The 11289-nt window shown below is 36.9% G+C and overlaps 1 pseudogene; it reads left to right on the top strand.

The window, feature by feature from the left end:
* Window positions 1-2509: 2509 nt before the first annotated feature.
* On the top strand, window positions 2510-10990 carry LOC149569343 (uncharacterized; annotated as a pseudogene).
* Window positions 10991-11289: the final 299 nt, after the last annotated feature.

Below are 11289 nucleotides of genomic sequence, written 5' to 3'. Positions count from 1 at the left end.
GGAGGCCTTTAGGGGCCTTCCTTGTTTGAATTTGTGTTTCACATGATGAAGGCGTTCTCTACCTTCAATAGATGAGTCAAATCTCTCCTCCCCTATAAAACTCTTAGTCTATAGTAGAGGTGTCCTTTGGTCTTCTCCTTTCCTTTCTTGTATCCTATTGAGGTGGAAAGCCCTATTGAGGTGGGGGCAAAGCTTATGGAGGTAGTTGTTTGCTGGGAGAAAGTGGTGGTGAATGGGTTCAACAGACACTCTCCTTTTGTTTTTGGCCAGTATCCCTCTCATTTTGCAAGAGATCAGGATGGTTAGAGCATGTTTGAACAATATGTTGTGAAGATGGAATGACTCCATAGATAAATGCTTTGATGCAGAGATGGGTGTTACTTATTTCAAGGGTGGCCTAGGTCTTCCTTTATGCTTCTACATTCACAGTTCCTATTGAGGTGGAACAATCTCCTATTGAGGTGGAGGACGTATTTGGGGAATGGGAAGCAGAGGAGACTCTCATCAAGATCTTGTGTACTTGTGCTACTTTTAGTAGCTTGATTAGCAGAAGAAGGGAGAGAAACTCTTACGTTTGGGGTTGGTCTTCCTCCTCCCTAATCCTCTCATTTTTATTATGGTGATGTGGAAGTTTTTGGGGGCCCAGAAGACTTTTGACTGCATTTTCCAAAGTTGGATGTTGAGCTTTTCCTAGACCCATGGTTGGAAGATATGTTTTGTGTTTGCTAAGGCTAGAGGTATAGTTCTGTTTGGTCTTATATTTTTTATTAGGATTCTGATAGGTGTGAATGGCCTGAGTTTATCTCTTTGTTGGTATGATGATGTTTAGTTTTCCTTTCCCTTGTGATTGAGTGATTGTTGGCAGTTTTAAAGGGCACACTATGGCCCTTCATTGTTGTTTTTGGTTTAAGTTTGAAGCTATTATGGGGGCTTATCCCAAGATTTTTAGTGACAACACTGACCATGATTGGTGGGTCAGTAACTTGTGGACCTAAGTTGATTTATACAAAAGAACTAATCTTATGGCATCTTTCATTACTAGGTGTTGGTAATGTTTTGTTATTGGTGTCTAGAAGTTTGATTGTACTACAGGTCCGTACCCACTAATTGTTGTTTTTCTTAATAAAAACAAAAATCTCTCAAAATTGAATGAATTGGATTTATATCATAATGAGCTGACTAGATATATTCCACGGGACATTGGTGTTGAGCTCCACCATTTGACATACCTCAGTTGATGGGACAATTAGCTTAGTGGAAGCATACAAAATTCCATTGGAAATTGTTCTAGATTTGATGTATTTATAGTGAGCAAAAACAAGCTCACTAGAACAATGTCAATGGAGTTTGGTAAGTTGAGCCTCCTTACAAGGCTTCATTCTGAGCCAGAATCAACTTGTTAGTAGCAGCACAAACACAATGGACTTTCTCACAGTTTGTAAGAATTAATTGATAAAATTTTGAGGAAAAAGTGACAATTCGAGCATACATTCATCCATATCAGTAAGTCTTTTGAGATTTCAAAATAATAATTGTTAACATTTAAGATGGTAAATTTAAAGGATAATATATTAAAAAAAATTATGAATGAATGAGATAACATAGAATATAAAACTAATTATAACAAGATAAATATAATAAAAAAGAAAGTTGTAAATAAAATTGATTTTAACTATTTTTATTAATGTAAGATATGATAGTTTTTCTTTAGATAGACACTTGACATCATTGCTTACAATGATGCGACGCATGAAGATGGAGTGTATGGAGTCTAGGTCATTGAATTTCGTGACTGAATAGCCATTGCCTTGATGGTAGGCCACACATGACATCACACGCTTTAGTTTTTCTTTAGATAGACATTTGACATCACTGCTTACAATGATGCAATGCATGAAGATGGAGTGTATGGAGCCTAGGATACTAAATTTTGCGACTGAATAGCCATTGCCTTGATGCTAGGCCACACATGACATCACACACTAAAGCGTGTGAAGTTTGCCATCTCATAAAATGGAAGCGTTGGATGGTACATAACAAAGACAAAAATAATAAAGTGAAATTGATAAACATTGACTTTAATCCATTTGATTGACACCAAAGACAAGAAGTCCATTGTCAATTTAGATGAATTTTTTATTACCTTTAACACGGATTGACCCCGCCCCTCTAATTTTCATGGAGTCATTGTTTCGTCATGATGCATGTACTTACGTTTGCGTGAAGATTCAATTGAGTTTGGAAATATCTTCGCTGTTAAATCAAAGTATATTTCATGAATAAGATTTTGCTTAAATCATTTGACTTTCTACACTATCAAATTGTGCTCTGACCAAACATTTTAAAACTAATTTTTTGTACGTCATATTCAATGACTACACTAATAAGAGATGACAGGCCATATATTGTTAGGTTTTGAGGACGTCAACTCCTTTACCATACAGTCTGAAAGGATTAAAATGCAATGACTCAACTTATTTATACCCCATCCCCTATTAATTGATTCACACCCTGCGTCGCCTGCCCTAACTTGCTCTACCATGGCTCATCTTTTGTTGTACCCTTTCGTCATGGTTTGCATCTTTTCAATCTCCGCTATTCCCCACTCTCTGAACTTCTCTCAACAGCAACAATTGCTCTTGCAATTCAAAGCGGCTATAATTTCCACCAACAACTCCTCTTCACTGCCTGATTGGTCTCCCCTGCAACCCCTCTGTAATTGGTCTGCCATTACCTGTGATCCAACTTTTCACTCAATCCTCGCCCTCAACTTATCATACATGAACTTACACGGCACCATCTCTCCTGCCCTTGGCAATCTCTCCTACCTTCGACCCCTTGATCTGTCAACAATGCCCTCACTGGTGTCATTCCACACCAACTCGATCAGCTTCCTCGCATGCAGGTACTCTGGCTGCATCGCAATCAATTGCAAGGAGCCATCCCTTCCACTCTCTCTGCTTGCCACAGTTTGTATGACATGGCGCTCTCCTATAACCATCTGCAAGGCACCATTCCACCAGAGTTGAGTCGCCTCACAAGTTTGAAGAACCTTTACTTGGGAGGAAACAATCTCACGGGCACCATTCCCCGTTCTTTTAAAAATCTGTCCGCTTTAGTCGGACTGTATTTGGAGGAGAATGATCTGACAGGTACCATTCCCCCTGAATTAGGAGCCCTCCTTCAACTAAAGAAGCTTTCCCTTTATACGAATCAGCTGTCAGGCATCATTCCACCTCAACTCGGCCAACTTCACCGTCTCCAGAGACTCTGGCTGAATGAGAATCAATTGCAAGGAACCATTCCCAGCTCTTTGGGAAATCTGTCCACATTAACTGATTTAGAATTGTCAGAAAACCTCTTATCGGGGATTATTCCCTCCTTGTTAACAAATCTAACAAAATTGAATGAATTGATTGTATATCACAACCAGCTGACTGGACATATTCCGTCGGACATTGGTACTAAGCTCCCCAATTTGAGATACCTCGGTTTATGGGATAATCAGCTTCGTGTAAGCATACCAAATTCCACTGGAAATTGTTCCAGACTCGATATATTTACAGTGAGCAAAAACAGGCTCACTGGAACAGTGCCAATGGAGTTTGGTAAGTTGAGCCTCCTTACAAGGCTTTGGCTGGGCGAGAATCAACTTGTTAGTATGAGTAGGAACAGATTAGCCTTTCTGACAGCTTTAACAAACTGTTCTCGGTTGGATTTAATAGATTTTGCAGATAATCATCTCACTGGTATATTGCCTCCATCCATCGGTCAACTGTCCCCCATTTTCTCTCGCCTGAATTTATCATACAACATGATAAGTGGAACCATACCTCAGCAAATTGCCAATCTGACAAATTTGACCACCTTAGATCTAGGCAATAAACTTTTTAGTGGCAATATTCCATCTACAATTAAAAGATTCCGCATGTTGGAAAGATTGTATCTGAATGGGAACAAATTAGAAGGAAGCGTTCCAGGTGAGATAGGTCCAATGGAACATCTCGGACTCTTGGATGAAGGCAAAGAGAAAGACAAATACACAGAAATAACACTGATTTTATTGCCTTACTGCCTTGCCCAAATGCATTACATAAGACCTCTATTTATAGAGGATATGAGAACTCTCTATGCACAACATATTTTACACATGTTAAACTACATTAAATATAATATTACATATATTTAAAAATGTGGGTGGCTGGAACGGTAGAGTGTTTGCTATGTGATTTAATGTGGACGGTGCTGGACGGCAGAGTTGGGCTGGACGTGGGCTGGCTGTCTGCTAGTAATGACAAAAGTTACTACCGCCAACACTCCCCCTTAATTTTTGTTATTAACAAATTTTGCATCAGTAATACCCAACTTCTTTCGCAGATATTCAAAGTTATTCTTTGGTAATGGCTTAGTGAATATATCTGCCAATTGATCTTCAGATTTGCAGAACTCAAGGTAGATTTCTCCATTGTTGACCAATTCTCTGATGAAGTGGTACCTTGTATCAATATGTTTGCTCCTCTTATGAAATACATGATTTTTAAATAATGCTATTGCTGATTTATTATCACAAAGAATTGGTGTTGGTTCCTCCCGATGATGGTGAAGATCGAACAAAATTCGACGCATCCATACTGCTTGACATGCTGTGGAAGTGGCAGCTACATATTCTGCTTCAGCTGATGAGATTGTCACTATAGGTTGCTTCTTTGATGCCCATGATACAGCTCCTGATCCAAGGTGAAAGATATATCCAGAAGTGCTCTTCCTGTCATCAATGCTACCTGCAAAATCACTGTCAGTATAACCAATCAAACCAAAATTGTTAGTTTTGGAATATAGAATTCCATATCCCATTGTTCCTGCAATATATCTCAATATCCTTTTTCCAACTTGCCAATGAGAATTTTGTGGTGATTCCATGAACCTTGAGATTAAACTGACACTATACATGATGTCTGGCCTTGTAGCTGTCATATACATTAAACTTCCAACAAGTCTTTTAAACATAGTTGGATCCACATTTGAGCCCTTTTCTTCCTTGCTAAGTTTTGTTCCTGTTGCAACTGGAGTTGACACTAGATTGCAATTCATCATTTTAAATCTCTTTAAAACATCCTTTATATACTTGGATTGACAAATGAAGATACCTTTGTCACATTGAATAACTTCAATACCTAAGAAATATCTCATCAACCCCAAATCTGTCATTTCAAATTCTTTCATCATTTCTGACTTGAACATGTCTACTGATAGATTTCCAGTGAATATTAAGTCATCAATATACAAGCATACAATCAAAATCTGACCTTCCTTATTAGTCTTAACATATAATGTGAGCTCATTGTTACTTCTATTGAATTGATTACTTATCATGTATGAATCAATCCTCTTATACCAAGCCCTAGGAGCTTGTTTCAAACCATAAAGTGCCTTGTTTAGTTTATATACCTTGTTTTCATGCCCACTAACCTCATAACCAGGTGGTTGTTTAATATATACCTCTTCATCAAGAAAACCATTCAAAAAAGCTGATTTTACATCCATTTGATACACTTTTCAATCATTTTGTGCTGCTATTGCTAAAATAGTTCGAACTGTGTCAAGTCTAGCAACTGGAGCAAATGTTTCATTATAATCAACTCCATATTGTTGTGAAAAACCTTTAGCATCTATTCTTGCCTTGTGCTTAACAATTTCACCTTTTTCATCAAATTTAGTTTTGTAAACCCATTTGACTCCTATACAATCTTTTCCTTTAGGTAAATCCATTAATTCCCATGTGTTATTTCTTTCAATAGAGTCAATTTCTTCATCCATTGCCTTGATCCATTTATCTTCTTTAATTGCTTCATCAAAATACAATGGGTCACAAGAAAATAAAGCAAAATTTGAGTAAATATCTACATTCTCTTCTTCTTGATCATATATTTCTTTTAAGCTTCTTGTCTTCTTACCTTTTGTAACCTGGTGTTGAGGATTTTGAATCAGATTTATCACTTACATTTGAACTTGGAGGTGAGGCACCTTGCACAAAGTTCCTTGGTGGAGTATTGGGTGTTGATTGAGTCCCTTGTTCCTTTAATTCATCATCACTTTGTAATATTGGTGCTTCTCTTGTGACTTGTTTGTTATCATTTTCATGCCATGAATCTTCTTCTTCAAATTTAACATCCTTGCTAATGATCAATTTCTTTGAAACAGGATTATACAATCTATAAGCCTTTGATTCTTCACTATAGCTAATAAAGATGCATTTTTCACTTTTATCATCCAATTTCTTTCTCAATTCAGATGGAACTAATGAATAAGCAACACAGCCAAAAACTCTAAAATGGGATACTGTATGTTTCTTACCATTCCATGCTTCTTGTAGAATTGTGTTCTTAACACTCTTTGTAGGACTCCTGTTCAAAATGTATACAGCACATGCTACTGCTTCTGCCCAAAACTCATTGGATAGATTTTTGGCCTTCAACATACTCCTTGCCATTTCCATTATGGTTCTATTCTTCCTTTCTGCTACACCATTTTGTTGTGGTGTGTACCTTGTGGTAAACTGCTTCTTAATTCCATAAAATCTGCAAAATTCTAGAAAATCATTAGAACTGAATTCACCACCTCTATCAGATCGCAATACCTTGATGTAGTGACCACTTTGTTTTTCAACCAAATTTTTGAAATCCTTGAACTTTTCAAAAGCTTCACTTTTTTGTTTGAGAAAGTATATCCAAATCTTCCTACTAAAATCATCAATAAATGTTAGGAAATATATACTTCTTCCTAAAGATGGAGTTTGCATAGGTCCACATATATCAGTGTGAACTAATTCCAATGGTGTTCTTGCTCTATATGAACCTCCTACTGGGAAGCTTTCTCTATGTTGTTTTGCCAAAATACAACTTTCACATGAACTAGGTGGTTTCAATATTTGAGGCAATCCTTTCACCATATTCTTCTCTTTTAATAAGCTTAAAGTATCAAAATGAAGATGACCATACCTCAAATGCCATAGCCACGACTGATCTGAGTATACTGTCTTGAAACTAACTTCTTTTCCTCCTTGAATGCAATGAATCTGAAGGGGGAACATTCGATTTTGTGTCATGTTGACCCTTGCAATTAACCTACCACTAGGATTTCTATCCAAGATTGTGCAAACATCATTGTCAAAAGAAACTTTGTAACCCTTTTGTACTAGTTGACCAACACTCATGAGATTGTGTTTTAATCCAGGCACAAAATACACATCAGGAATATATCTTTTTCCTCCATTGTTTGTCAAGACATTTATAACACCTTTTCCCATTACAGAGACTTTACTATCATTTCCTAGCTTTACTTCAGATTTTACAGAATCATCCAAGCTAGCAAACAAATCTTTATTTCCAGTCATATGGTTACTACATCCACTATCTAGGAACCATATATCACTAGAGCTTTCTTGAGCAACATTACAAGTTATAAATAAACTTCCTAAATTGTTATCAGATACATCTGAGTAATTAACACCATTCTTTTTAATATCCTCTTGTTTCTTTCTACATTCACTTGCAATATGACCAAATCTCTTACAATAATGACATTGAATTCGAGATTTATCAAACCTTGATGATGGGTGTTGGAATAAACTTCTGCCACGTCCTCTATTAGAACTCTGAATGGATTGATTTGTTCTCTCTTCTTGATTTGGACTTCCACGTCCATCTATGCTTCTACCTCTTCCTCTTCCTCTGTAGTTTGATCTTCCTCTTCCTCTGCCAAAAGATACCTGCGATCTAAATGCATTCTCCAAAGAAGAATTGTTATTTCTGTTTATTCTTGATTCATGAGATAAAAGTGAGCCCATCAATTCATCAATAGATAGTATTGTCAAATCTTTAGATTCTTCAATGGCAACAACAATGGTATCAAATTTTCTAGGCAAACAATGAAGTATCTTTTCAACAACTTTTTGATCTGTCAAATCATCACCATATGATCTAATTTGATTAACCACATTCATTACTTGATTTAGAAATTGATCAACTGAGTCTGAATCTTTCATACACAAATTTTCAAAATCACGCCTTAAAGTTTGCAATTTAGCAATCTTAACTTTTAATGTCCTTTGATATGCTGTTTCTAAAATATCCCATGCAATTTTAAACTTTTTAGCAGCACAAACTTTAGGAAAAATTGATTCATCTAAAGATTGTTGAATTAGAAACAACGCTTTAGCATCCTTTTTCCTGTTATCTTGTAATTTATCTTTTTCATCTTGTGTTAATGTAGACTCATCTTGTGGTTCAATAAAACCCTTTTCAATAAGATCCCATATGCCTTGAGAACAAAATAGTGTCTTCATTTTTATAGCCCAAAATTCATAATTTTTACCAGAAAATATTGGAATTTGTGGTTGAGCTATACTACTTCCTGAAGCCATATTAATACACAGTTACAATTGCACCTTACAATTTTAAACTTTGCTTTACAAAGCAAATCCACCAAACAAGTCTAAGCCAATGACATGTAGCTTAAACAAACAACATTATAATGCTTATTTTCTCCTTTTAACAATTTTTTTTTTTAACATTAGACTTCACTCCAAGAAATCAGCTCATACCTTCTTCAAACATTAAACTGGGATCTTCTCTTCTCTCAATCTTGGCAGCCACTAGTCTCCAACTTTAGAAGCTGATAATGATCTGCAATCAAGAAAACATTAGAAGCTTCATTCACTGCTACAGCAGTTATATATATCAACAAATAATTCTTTTGCTCCTAGCCCCAGCTCTTCATGCTCTGATACCAATTTGAAGGCAAAGAGAAAGATAAATACACAGAAATAACACTGATTTTATTGCCTTACTGCCTTGTCCAAATGCATTACATAAGACCTCTATTTATAGAGGGTATGAGAACTCTCTACACACAACATATTTTACACATGTTAAACTACATTAAATATAATATTACATATATTAAAAAACGTGGATGGCTGGAACGGCAGAGTGTCTGCTATGTGATTTAATGTGGACGGTGCTGGACGGCAGAGTTGGGCTAGACGTGGGCTGGCTGTCTGCTAGTAATGACAAAAGTTACTACCGCCAACATTGGATCTTAGTCAGAACCTGCTATCTGGAAGAATACCAGATTCGCTCTGTAGCCCACAACAACCAAGATATCTTTATCTTCATCATAACAACTTATCAGGAGAGATCCCTGTTACTTTAGAGGGATGTCAGAAGTTGGAGCTACTTGATTTCTCCTACAATAAACTAGCAGGAAGAATACCCCGTGGAGTCATTGCGAGCCTTCTAAACCTTCAACGCTATCTCAATGTTCCATCGAATTCTCTACAAGGGCCCTTACCACCAGAGATGAGTAAAATTGTGATGGCTCAAGCTATAGACATATCTAGAAATCGACTTACTGGGGTAATTCCAAATACTCTTGGAGGCTGCACAGCATTAGAACTTTTAAATCTATCCCGCAATGCGTTTGAAGGTCCAATACCGGATTCACTATCCAAATTACAAAATCTCAATGAAATAGACCTGTCTGCAAATTTTTTATCAGATTCAGTACCAGTGTCTCTTGGGAGACTAAAAGTGCTCAACTACATGAATGTTTCTTTCAATAATTTGTCAGGTCAAATTCCACAAGGAGGGTTGTTTCCAAACAGAACTGTTACAACATTGTTCGAGGGAAACCTTGGCCTCTGTGGCCCAAGAAACTATTCATTGCCTCCATGCCCAAAACAGAGCCAGGAAAGGCATTCACAGCTGAAAAAAATAGTCTTATCAGTTGTTGGATTCATTGCCTTAATATTAGTCTCTTTTATTATAGGAAAGTTATGGAGGCATAAAATGTCAAGAAAACTATTGCATCCTTCAAACCGTTTTTGTCGAAGGCTCGGCTATCCAAAGTTTTCTTATCAAGATCTTGTCATTGCAACATCTGGATTTGATGAGTCAACCTTGCTTTGAGTGGGTCATTTCGGATCAGTCTACAAAGACATTTTGAGGGATGGTAGGATAGTTACCATCAAGGCTCTCAATTTGCATAATGAAGATTCCCAAAAGAGCTTTAACACAGAATGCAAAGTGTTGGGAAGGATCAGGCACCGCAACCTCGTTGGGATCATAAGTGCCTTTTACTACCCTGACTTGAAAGGTCTGGTTCAATATGCATCAAATGGGAGCTTGGAAAAGCTTTTGTACCCTGACAGAGATGATCTGGACTTTTCTCAATATTGGGATTGAGTGAGTTTTTGAGCATTGCTATAGATGTAGCACATGGCATAGAATATTTACATCATCAATGTCCTTTGCAAATTGTTCATTGTGACTTAAAACCTAGCAATGTACTTCTGGATGCCAACATGACAGCCCTTGTGACTGATTTTGGTATATCCCGTTTAATTACCACTCCAAACTCCATAGACTCACTGGGTTCAACAACATTTGTACTAAAAGGCTCTATTGGCTATATTGCTCCAGGTAATTTCTCTTAATTATGTTTACATTGGTATTAACCTTTTCCTTCACAGTTCTCTAATAATTTTGTGACCTAAATGGGTTGCAGAGTATGGATTGGGAGGGGCTGTTTCTATAAAGGGCGATGTTTACAGTTATGGAATTCTGATATTAGAAATGGTTACAAGGAAGAGACCAAGCGATGATATGTTTCTAGAACACCTGAACTTGCAAAAGTGGGTGAGATCAGCTTTACCTGATAGAGTAGCAGAGGTTGTTGATAGTAGGTTGCTGAGGGATGTGAATGCAAACATGGGAGAGAATGGATTCCTTCTTTCATTTATAAATGTTGGTTTGAATCGCCAAGAGAACGACCCTCCATGAGAGATGCAGCCAGCGCCTTCGAGAACATTAAGACAGCTTTGACAGGAAATGCAGCTTCTTCCAATTTAGCATCAACTATATCAGACCTCCTACGCAATACCAATCCCCCTGGATTTTCAGCATCAGATAGCCAAAGTTCCACATTTTAGATGTTTTGAGTTCCATCGTGTACATTTAGGTAGTCTATGGTGACTATAAGTTTATAATCTTTTACAAGTTTGCATACTTTCATGCAAAATATCATGTGCAGTGTTTCTACTTCCTAATCATGTGCATATATCTGAACGTAGTAAATTAATGTTTGAATATTATCTTCTGTATGACACTTCATGGCAGTTCCTCCTATTATATGCAGAACTTTTAAGTATGCAATTCTGTTTTTGTCCTGAGTACTCATCATTCTCCAATCACAAAGATTAGATCAATCCAAATGCTATAAAAACCATGA

Source organism: Cupressus sempervirens, chromosome 3 (assembly GCF_028749045.1).
Source record: "Cupressus sempervirens isolate cs-2001-9-10 chromosome 3, ASM2874904v1, whole genome shotgun sequence".
Taxonomy (NCBI): Eukaryota; Viridiplantae; Streptophyta; class Pinopsida; order Cupressales; family Cupressaceae; genus Cupressus; species Cupressus sempervirens.
Note: the sequence above shows the minus strand (reverse complement) of the source record. Positions and strands in the feature narration are given on the sequence as shown.